The 9140-nt window shown below is 43.6% G+C and overlaps 1 long non-coding RNA gene across 1 annotated transcript; it reads left to right on the forward strand.

The window, feature by feature from the left end:
- The first annotated feature begins 335 nt into the window (after positions 1 to 335).
- Positions 336 to 7876, forward strand: LOC128787581 (uncharacterized). The gene is made up of 3 exons (XR_008430746.1): positions 336 to 1678; positions 6783 to 6917; positions 7164 to 7876. It is a non-coding gene; the product is annotated as an uncharacterized LOC128787581 (long non-coding RNA).
- The last annotated feature ends 1264 nt before the right edge of the window (positions 7877 to 9140 follow it).

Genomic DNA, 9140 nt, shown 5'->3' on the forward strand with positions numbered 1-9140 from the left:
CTGATTAGCATGGAAATTACACTGGGATTTCTTGTGAAGATGAGGCCAGAGATGAAAAAAAAGAAGTATCTTGATGAGTTATTTAAAACAAGAGAAATACTTTGAAGGCCAGTGCAGCTGCCCTTTCTCAAGCACATCTCCTAGCTCATGTCAGGGACAGCATCCCCTGTTCCTCCTGCTTATCAAAACCAAGAGCACGGAGCCCACCCTCTGCAAGGCAAAGGAGAGGGATGTCTGCAGTGAGGGCTCTGAGCATGGCCTACGCTGGCAGCAACCTCTGGAGGACAGTTTCACAGAGTCTCCTAACACCTGTGGATATGACTAAGCTAAAAATAGTGGAAAACTGCCTCTTAAAAACCCCATTCCAGACAGTAGGATTTTTATCCCAAGGTTCTGTCCTGATGTGGCCCTATCACCCCAGGGACCCCAAAGGCATTGAAAGGATGAAGGAATTGCTTCTCGACAAAACCCTGTGCAGTTGTTCTGGCAGTATTACAGCATTCCAGAAATAAAATGACAACTTTTCTTTGATATTTTATTTTATTTTACTAAGTTGACTGTATTTGCTGAGGAATGACTGAACCTCGAGATCGGCCAAGTTAAATGACACAACTGTCCCTTGAACATACTGGGCTGCACTGGTTGGGCACCCACCTTTACTGCATGGATGAGATGAAGGATAAATTCCTTATCTTTGGCCTACTTTGGGTGGAGAAATGTTATTTATTTTGCCATTTATGTTCTGTTTTCCCCTTGGAAATGTGCTGCCAGTCTGTGCTGAATGAAAGCCCTTACGGGACAGAAAAATCTTCATTCCTTTTAAAAGAAGGACTCAGTAAACATATTTCAGAATAAGGTTTCTTTTGATACTTGCTTTTCAAATCCCTGAGTGTTTTCATACCTCCACGATCTTCCATCTTCAGAGAGGTAGAAAGGGAATTTAAAACTGCCTTTCCTTCAGCACCAAGACCCAACTGCAAAGACAGTGCTTGTCAGTGATGGGAGAGCATCCACGCCCAGGGAGATGTTGGAGCAAGCCACAAATTACATTAAATAATAATTAAAAAGAAAATAAAACAAAAGGCACTGAATGTTTTCAAACAAACTGGAGAAAATGAGTTTTGTACATTGACAGTCTGTGAACATAAGGGGGTAAAATCCTGCTGGCAGCAGTTTGCTGTTGGCTGTGTGGATGCTCTGTGGTGCAGTACAGTTGTACCTTTCCTTTCCAGGGAGTGGGGAATGCTGGCACCTTGAGCTGAGACTGAGATGGGGGAGGCTTTTAGACCTTGTGGTTTGTTGTCCTCCACTTCAGCTGAAGTTCCCCAATGTCAGACTGACTCCTTCCCTGACTCTCCTCAGATGAGGTACAAATTGGGGATGCAAGAAGCAATTTTGCCTGAGAAGGTCTTTGCTTCTGTGGGAGGAGATGTGGGGGTAAATATTCAAATAAGATTTGGGTTTAGAGTCCTTAACTGCCCCACAATTTTCATTGGTTTGAGTTCAGCTCTTGATCTCCACAATAATTTTTCAGCATGAAAACACAGAGCACAAGAAGCAGAAGCCTTGGAAAACTGATGACACCCAGCCTGGGAGGGAGAGAGAAATGTCACAGGGTTTGAGAAACCAGAGCCAACAGAAAATTAGGAGTAAAGGCAAGGGGTGGGGGCAACAAAAGGTAAGATTTTCTCTGGGTAAGGCAAGTAAAAGAGGTTTGAGACCCTAACCAGTTTAGTGAATTCACTTGATGTCTGCCTATAAATTAATGTCCTTAATAATTTATATTGAAAAATGAAAATGAAACAGGTTTGGATAAAGGCCTTTTTTGTTTGGGTTTGGGTTTTTCTTGTTTTATTTTGTTTTTGTGAGTTTTTGGTTGGTTGGTTTGGTTTTTCTTTGTTTTTGCTAACATAATAGGGGTCTACCCCAGGCATCCTGCTGGGAGGGCTTTAGGAAGAGATGGGTTAAAACAGCCTTTCCTCTGGGAATGGGTCCCTGTGGAGTCATGCTAACTGTGAGGTTTGAGGAAAACTCATCAGTATTTTGGGGGTGGAGGAATAAGTCTTCTCTTTAGGCAAAGAAGTGGCCACTCATTTGCTTGCCAGGTGATGGCTTGCTGCACCTCTGCTCGTTTGAAGCATCTCCTTATAGCCAGTGCCCAAAATGTCACCCACGGGGTAAGGCACAGCCCAAAATGTGTGATGGTATCAGGCTCTGTCTTCCCATATTGCACATGAAACAAAAATGGATGCCAGAATGGTGATGTTTGCATGGACCCTAGAACTCCCACAGTCACACTGGCCTTTTCCCTACATCAGTTATTTAGGAAAAAGAAAACCCCTCAGAGCTGCATTTCTCTGAGAACAGCCTTTGCTGGAGGCAGCTGCTCAGGTGCATCTCCCAGTGATGCCCTGGAATGGCAGAGGTTGATGGTGACTTTCTAATGAGACATGAATGTTTGAAGGGTTTCTCATTCCTGTCACAGACCTCTTCTGTTCTCCTGGGAGGCTCCTTCCTTTCCTTCCCCCTTCTTTACTGCTGCTGAACTGCACTTCCAGGTGTTGCCAAAGGGCCAGGACACAACTGTGGTCACAAAGGTGGAGAAAACACCTTGGCCAGCACACCAGGTGAGATGACAGGATCAGCAAGCACTACCACAACTCCTTTCCACCTCCTTGCTCGGCTGCTTTGCTGCCCAGAATGTCATACAAAAAACAACAACAACAACCCACCACCACCCCCCAAAAAAACAACCAACCAAAAAAAAAAAAAAAAAAACCAAACAAACCCCCAAAAAAAACCACCAAAAAAACAAACCAAACCAAAAAACAACCCAAAAAACTGCTCTGGGCAAGGCAAAACTACTCATTCCCCAGCCTGGGCAGGAGAGGGGGAGTGGGCTGAAGGTGATTATATACTGACAGGGCAAATTTCTGGGTACTTGGTTGCATTTTTGTTTCTTCCTTGCCCCTGACTTCTCAAGAGATCTGCAGAAGTTTGATGTCTTTGAAGCTGTTTCCTCTTGCTCAAACCGCCTGACGTTGGCTGGTGGGGGCTCTGACGCAGCATCGTGGTGCCACAAGCCCTGTCGCAACCCTGTGAGCTCCTGCTCATCTTCTGGGAACCTGGCACTGCCTCTGCAAGGCTCCTGTTGGAAAAGAAAACAGTCTGGTACTGACCAGAGAGAATCAAGGAGGGCTGAGGGGGTTGTGAATGCCTGAGGTAACTGGGGAAGATGGAAGTGCTTTTAGGTCCTTGTTTATTTATGTTTTACGTCAAAGGGGAGGTGGGAGTTTGGGTCCTGCCTGAACATGGGCCTTGGAGAGAAAACCCCTGAGAGTGCTGTGGCTGAGTTTAGGAGCAAATAACCACTGTGCTTCCTGATTAAATCCTTAACCCCAGAGAGGCCTCTAGCATTAGAGCCTCTGCTTAACTGTGGTGCCAAAATTGACGTCTCCCAGCTGCAAAACGTGGCTGCATAAATGTCCCGCGGGAGCAGTCAGACATCTCTGGAGCTGCAGTCACCTCTCACAGACACTTCCCTCTCTCCACTGACTATGTAGGAAAACTGGGGTGCCTCCAGGTGGCAGCCCTGTCCACTCTAAACAGGGGTTTGTTTTTCCCTTCAGATTATAAGGGAACATCGGTAGTGGAATTAATTTGAGATTCAATCCACCTTAGCAGCACGGTGGTAGGACAATGCTGGATATGCTAGTAGTGATGCTCTTGCTTTCATACAAGGATCCAGCACCTGCAGAAGTCATCCAAAACAAGAAGATGTGGGCTCCGCGCTCTGCCAGCCTATGGACAGAGTGAAGGATTGCAGGATTGATGCTGCAGCCTCCACAGCAGCCTTGGTCCTGCCCAGGACCAGGCTGGCAAGAATCACAGGGGCAGAAAGATGAGCACAGGTCTTAAGTGATTGCAGCACTCAGTTGACTGGTTACAGGTCAGAGCCTGGAAATACAACACAAAAATGTAATTAGATAAACGACCTCTCCCACCAAGAAGTGCAGGCTTGATCCTGCAATGAAGTGACTGCTACTGGCAACAAAAAGCAGCCTTATGGCACTGCTTTGGTAAAGTCCCCATAAACCTGTTCTTGTGCTTGAGAACACCCAACAGCTACTGGGAAGAGAGAGGTGGAAAGCTCGGGCCGCAGACAGCTCTGCTCCATCAGCATTTATGTGGTCAGGCACCCACAAAGAAGTCAGAAATCTGTGGGTAGTGACTGAGAGGCTCCTTGCAAAATTTGAGCTTGATCCCATTGTGGATCAAATCAACAATACCTTGAAGGGCTTCTTAAAGGGTTTTAAATAGCACTAAAACATTTACAAGTTGACAGCAGTAATGAAACTTGGGTGTTCCCAAACTCTGCAGCTCAGTTTCTATTCCCAAAAGAAGGATCAAAATCTAAATGTTTTGAGGATTTAGCTAGCTTATTGCTCACAGGTGCCTTATGGTATTCAGGAAAATGCCCTGCTTTCTGACCCGAAGTTAGACTTGTAGACTGAGCATGCAGAATTTGAATTTTTCTTTAATGCAGTGAAAAAGCAGCACAAAGCTGCTGTCTGAATTTGAGTTAGTCTAAGAATAGAAACTCCTTTTATTTATACTTTTAATTAAGGATGAGTTTTTGTTTCTGTCACAATGCACAGAATTATTTCTAAATCATATTTGAGACTTCCAGCAGAAGAGGTTAACTAATACTGTGAACTCATCCACCCAGGGGAGCTCTGCATTAATGTGGTATTTAAGTGGGGAGATCAAAGCTTTGATACCAAATGAAATGCTTTTAACAGTTTTGCACAAGCAAAAACCTTCAAGAAATTTCAGTGCAAGATGTTGGCACTGAGGAATGACTGTAGATTGGAAAAAAAGGTGGCTCCATCCCAGTTCTGCAAGTATTTGGTGGTCAAAGCAAGGGCTGACAGTAGCAAATTGCTCTCTGATAGTTGTGGATGTTTTGGCCATGGTCAAGGCTGTAATGACCACTCTGAGAAGCCGCAGGGCAGAGGCAGCTCTCTGCTAACCTGCACCATCTACTTCCAGCTTCACTGATGAAGACAAATGTTGAGGTGTCTTGCTGTAGTCTGATGTTTCAGCTTCCCAGCTTGCACAATGAGCCTCCTGATTCTTTGCTCACATTGTATGCCACTAAGTAGTTCAGGCAGTTACCCAGTGACTTTTCCCCCCTCTTTTTAACCAGAAAGCAGCCCAATTCCTAGTGTTCCCATCCAGACATGATTTCAGTTGTTGGTAGGAGAAGTCAAATTCTTTGACTAAACCAGGATTTGGTTGTCTTCCTTTCATCTCTTGTTGTTTTACTAAAGAAACAAAACATACACCCCCCCAAAAAAACCCAAACTCACACCAATTAAAAAAAAACAAAAAACAAAAAACATGAAAACAACAACAACAAAAAAAAAACCACCCTAAAAATTGAAAAAGTATTGAAGAGAGAGACTATAATTTTTCAAAGTCTGCATATCTATCTTACAGCAATATTATCCTAATTCCACAATTGCGACCAAGTCAACAACTTATATGAGTGAGGTTAGACCACTAATTAAGCAAGAACTGTAGAAAATATTTAAGTGGGATCTACAGCATTGACCTGTCCTTTTTCAAATGCCAAGTTTACATACGTGACTGTGCATTTCAAATGGGTCAAGAGAGCTTGGTTGTAAGTACCCAACACATTGCTGTGAATTAATATTTAATCAAATGTACAACATAGGGCTGAATGTTAAAGCTTACCTTTGATTTTGACTTCCGTGATTTTCTTGGGTTTCTAAACCCCTCTGAAAACACTTCAGTATTTCATAATAGTATTACTCATACGATACATTTCTTAGCTGTAATTAAAGCTAGTGAGGATGTAAATCTACAAAGGGAAATCTAAGCAAGACCTCATCAGCATAAAGTATGTGGGAGATGAATTTAGTTACATCCCTATTAGTAATGACAAATCAAATTGTTCCTCTTTTTAAATCACTAATATAGCAAGGTTTTGCAACTTGGCACATAGCATGCACAATAAATCAGTTCAATCTGTACACAAACACTGAAGGCTGCCTTAAATCTGTGTTGATTTCTTATTCCAAACTCCTCCAGTGCAGTTCAGGTGAACCACCCTGGTTCCCTTAATACCTGGAAAGACAAAAAAAAAAAAAAAAAAAAAGAGTTAATCTCTACCCCATGTGCTGTATATCAAGCACTCAACATTTATAACCCTGCAGCTGATTGCTTAGCAACTGTCTTTGGGAGGAACGACTCACCTGATGTGCCATTGGGAGCTCTTGTGTTGCAGGGAAGAGGCCGGATGAAATGAGGTCAGGCAGCGTAAGCTTACCCTGTGCTGAGTGGCACTCGCTCCACTCTGTAATGAAATTAATCAAGGTCACTAATTTGATCCTTTTTTATTGTTACAGTTTGAAACTGTAATTTGAGGTGGCTCAGAAAGGCACAAGCATATCTGTAATTATACCTTTATAATTACATATATGTTTTAAGGTAAACGTTTTCGTGTATTGCTGTAAATAAACTGTGTATGCTAGAGAATATCATCACGACAGCAAATGTGGACTGTAAATGGGATGGGAGGGATATGAAAACCCACCAGTTGTGTGCTGTTTAATTTGAGTTTAGGTGTTTCATGTATCTTAACATCTTAAGGTTAAGACTGAGCTTAAACCCCTATACAGGCCCAAAACCAAAGGCTAATTGAAAGAGATACAGAAGAATTGCTGTTTAGTCACACTGACCTTTAAAAATTGCAGAGCCAAGGCATGAAGATTGTCCTCATCTGACAAAGCTTGAGGAGTTCATGGTGGCTGAGGAAGCACATGCCAGAGTCACCTCCAGACTGATGGCTGTGACAGTGACCAACGAGAGTCCCGCTGCCAATCCTGCAGGTGATGGTCAGGAAAAATTGCATTGCTTGTTCTGTGTTTAACATCTCACTGGGTGAGACCACGGTGGGGGTATGAGAGCACCTTTTGTCTGCACAGCCAATTTGGCTGCCTCTGTTCCCCCCGGGCTCTGCTCACCGGCTGTCTCTGTGGCATGCATATGAGCTCCCTCCTGTCTCTGCTCCAGAGCAAACCAACTGGTTTCTCTCAAGGAGAAACCTCAACACAACTGACCGAGCTTTTTTTCAGGGTTGCACAGAGAAGCCTAGCATGAGTTGGACCAGACTCTACCCTGGAGGTCCTCCAGCCATCCCAGGAGATCTCATGCCCACTGTTCTCCATACAGTGCTGTAGAACCCAAAATACCTTCAGATCCTGCTGAAAACCGTCATGCTGGCAGGCTGCCACCCAGTCCTTTCACCACTTAGAGAATTTCAAATGTAAAAAAAGTTCCCAATGGGCTCTGCAGGCAGCTCAGAGGAGACCCAGGCCAAGGGCTGCACAGCGTGAAGGAAACCACTGCCCTTCAGAGAGAGCTGGTCCTTAGTGGTGTGGACAGAAGCCAGCCCGTACCAATGAGCAATGGTTAATGGTGCCTCCCAGGCATTTTCCACAACGGCAGCAGACGCGCAGCCTTTGCCAAGTAGCCAACACTCAGCATTTCCTTTCTTCTCCTGAAGACTATTTCTGGACCTTATAAACTTCTTCTTCCCCATGGCTCAATGCTCTGGCAGCAAAGTGGTGAGGACTCCCTGGGGTGGCAGAAGTGGGTGACACACAAATGTGTGATGCACTAGGTCTGTGAGATCTCCAGAAGCAGGATGAGGACACCAAGTGTGGGGAGCCCAGAATGAGGGAATCACTGAGCCTGTGAAGGAATAAGAAAAATAGAGATATTTCTGGGAGAAAGCCCAGAAATTAATACCAACTCTACTCCACTTTGGAAGGAATGTCCTGAAGCATAAAAGAAATCTGGCAATTTACATTAAATAGTTGAAAAGAAAAAGTTGAGATTTTTTTATTGTAGTAAAACCTGAATTCACACATTTAGTGAGAAAGGGGGAGTGAAAGGGTCCTCAGTTCTTTACTCAATAATTATCTCGGTGCAGTTATCACCAATACCTTGCATATCTGTCCTCCTCGGCAATCCAGTGGCAAAACTAGGAGCTTAACTCTTAAGGGCATTGCCCCTGGTTGTCTGGCTCATCGCTCAGCAAATAAACATTTTCCATTTCTCATTTATATTTATCTCATAGTACCTATATAATGTTTGTAACCAGACATCTGTCTATACTTGGCTTGTTCCCTTCTCAATTTAAAAACACACCTGAGAAGAATCATGAAGCCAATTGCCCATCTCCAGCGGCAAAAGCATTTATAGAAAAACATTCCAGTACACCTCTGCAGAATGAATATGTGAACGTAGATTTATAAAAGATGAATGACAAAGGACCTGGCAGGCACTGCATGAATAAGCCATACAGAACCTCAAGACCTAGCTGTCAGGTCAGTGTGCTTTATTTTAGCTTGCCACAATTTTTAGAAATGATGTGGTATTTTTGCAACCTTCATTTCCCAGTTTTTCTGGAATTTTTGAGTGGTTTTATACAAGACCACTGCTGTGACAATGCTTGCGCACCTCCAGATAAAAAAAACCCCAAAACATTAGCTTCCTAAATGTTTTCAATTTCAGTAACCAAACCCAATAGTCCTTCCTGAAAATTTTGGCTGTGGAAACTGTATCAGGGCTGGGAGAGAGGGGCCATAAAACACTGTGCTCTTCATGCAAGTACTTATTCCAGCAGGAGACCAATAAGGAGCTGGTTTCTCAAGTAGGGCAGCAGATTTTTTTTAAGCAATCCAGGAATACTCTGTTAAATTCAGCAAGTGTGATTAAGATGGGTACAAGTTCACTTTGACCACTTTGTTCTTCTTCATTTGCTGTGTTGTCTCAGGATCCTTTGGAGAAGGCAGTCCCCCTCCAAAGAATTTTGTAAATTTATATAGCCAAGTGACAGAGAGCTGGACTCGATCAGGTGAAGCTGGAAAGGCTGGACATGCTTTTTATGTCTTGTTTCATACAATTTTGGGTTGACTGGGATGATATCAGTGGCTTTGCTGGCATGATCTCCAAAACTAAACTCCAGGAGTGATTCCTGGTCACACTTATACTTCTTTGGCATCTGTAGCAGAAACTCATCAGCTGCAACCTTGGCTGGTTGAACA

This window comes from Vidua chalybeata, chromosome 4, assembly GCF_026979565.1.
Source record: "Vidua chalybeata isolate OUT-0048 chromosome 4, bVidCha1 merged haplotype, whole genome shotgun sequence".
NCBI classification, from domain to species: Eukaryota; Metazoa; Chordata; class Aves; order Passeriformes; family Viduidae; genus Vidua; species Vidua chalybeata.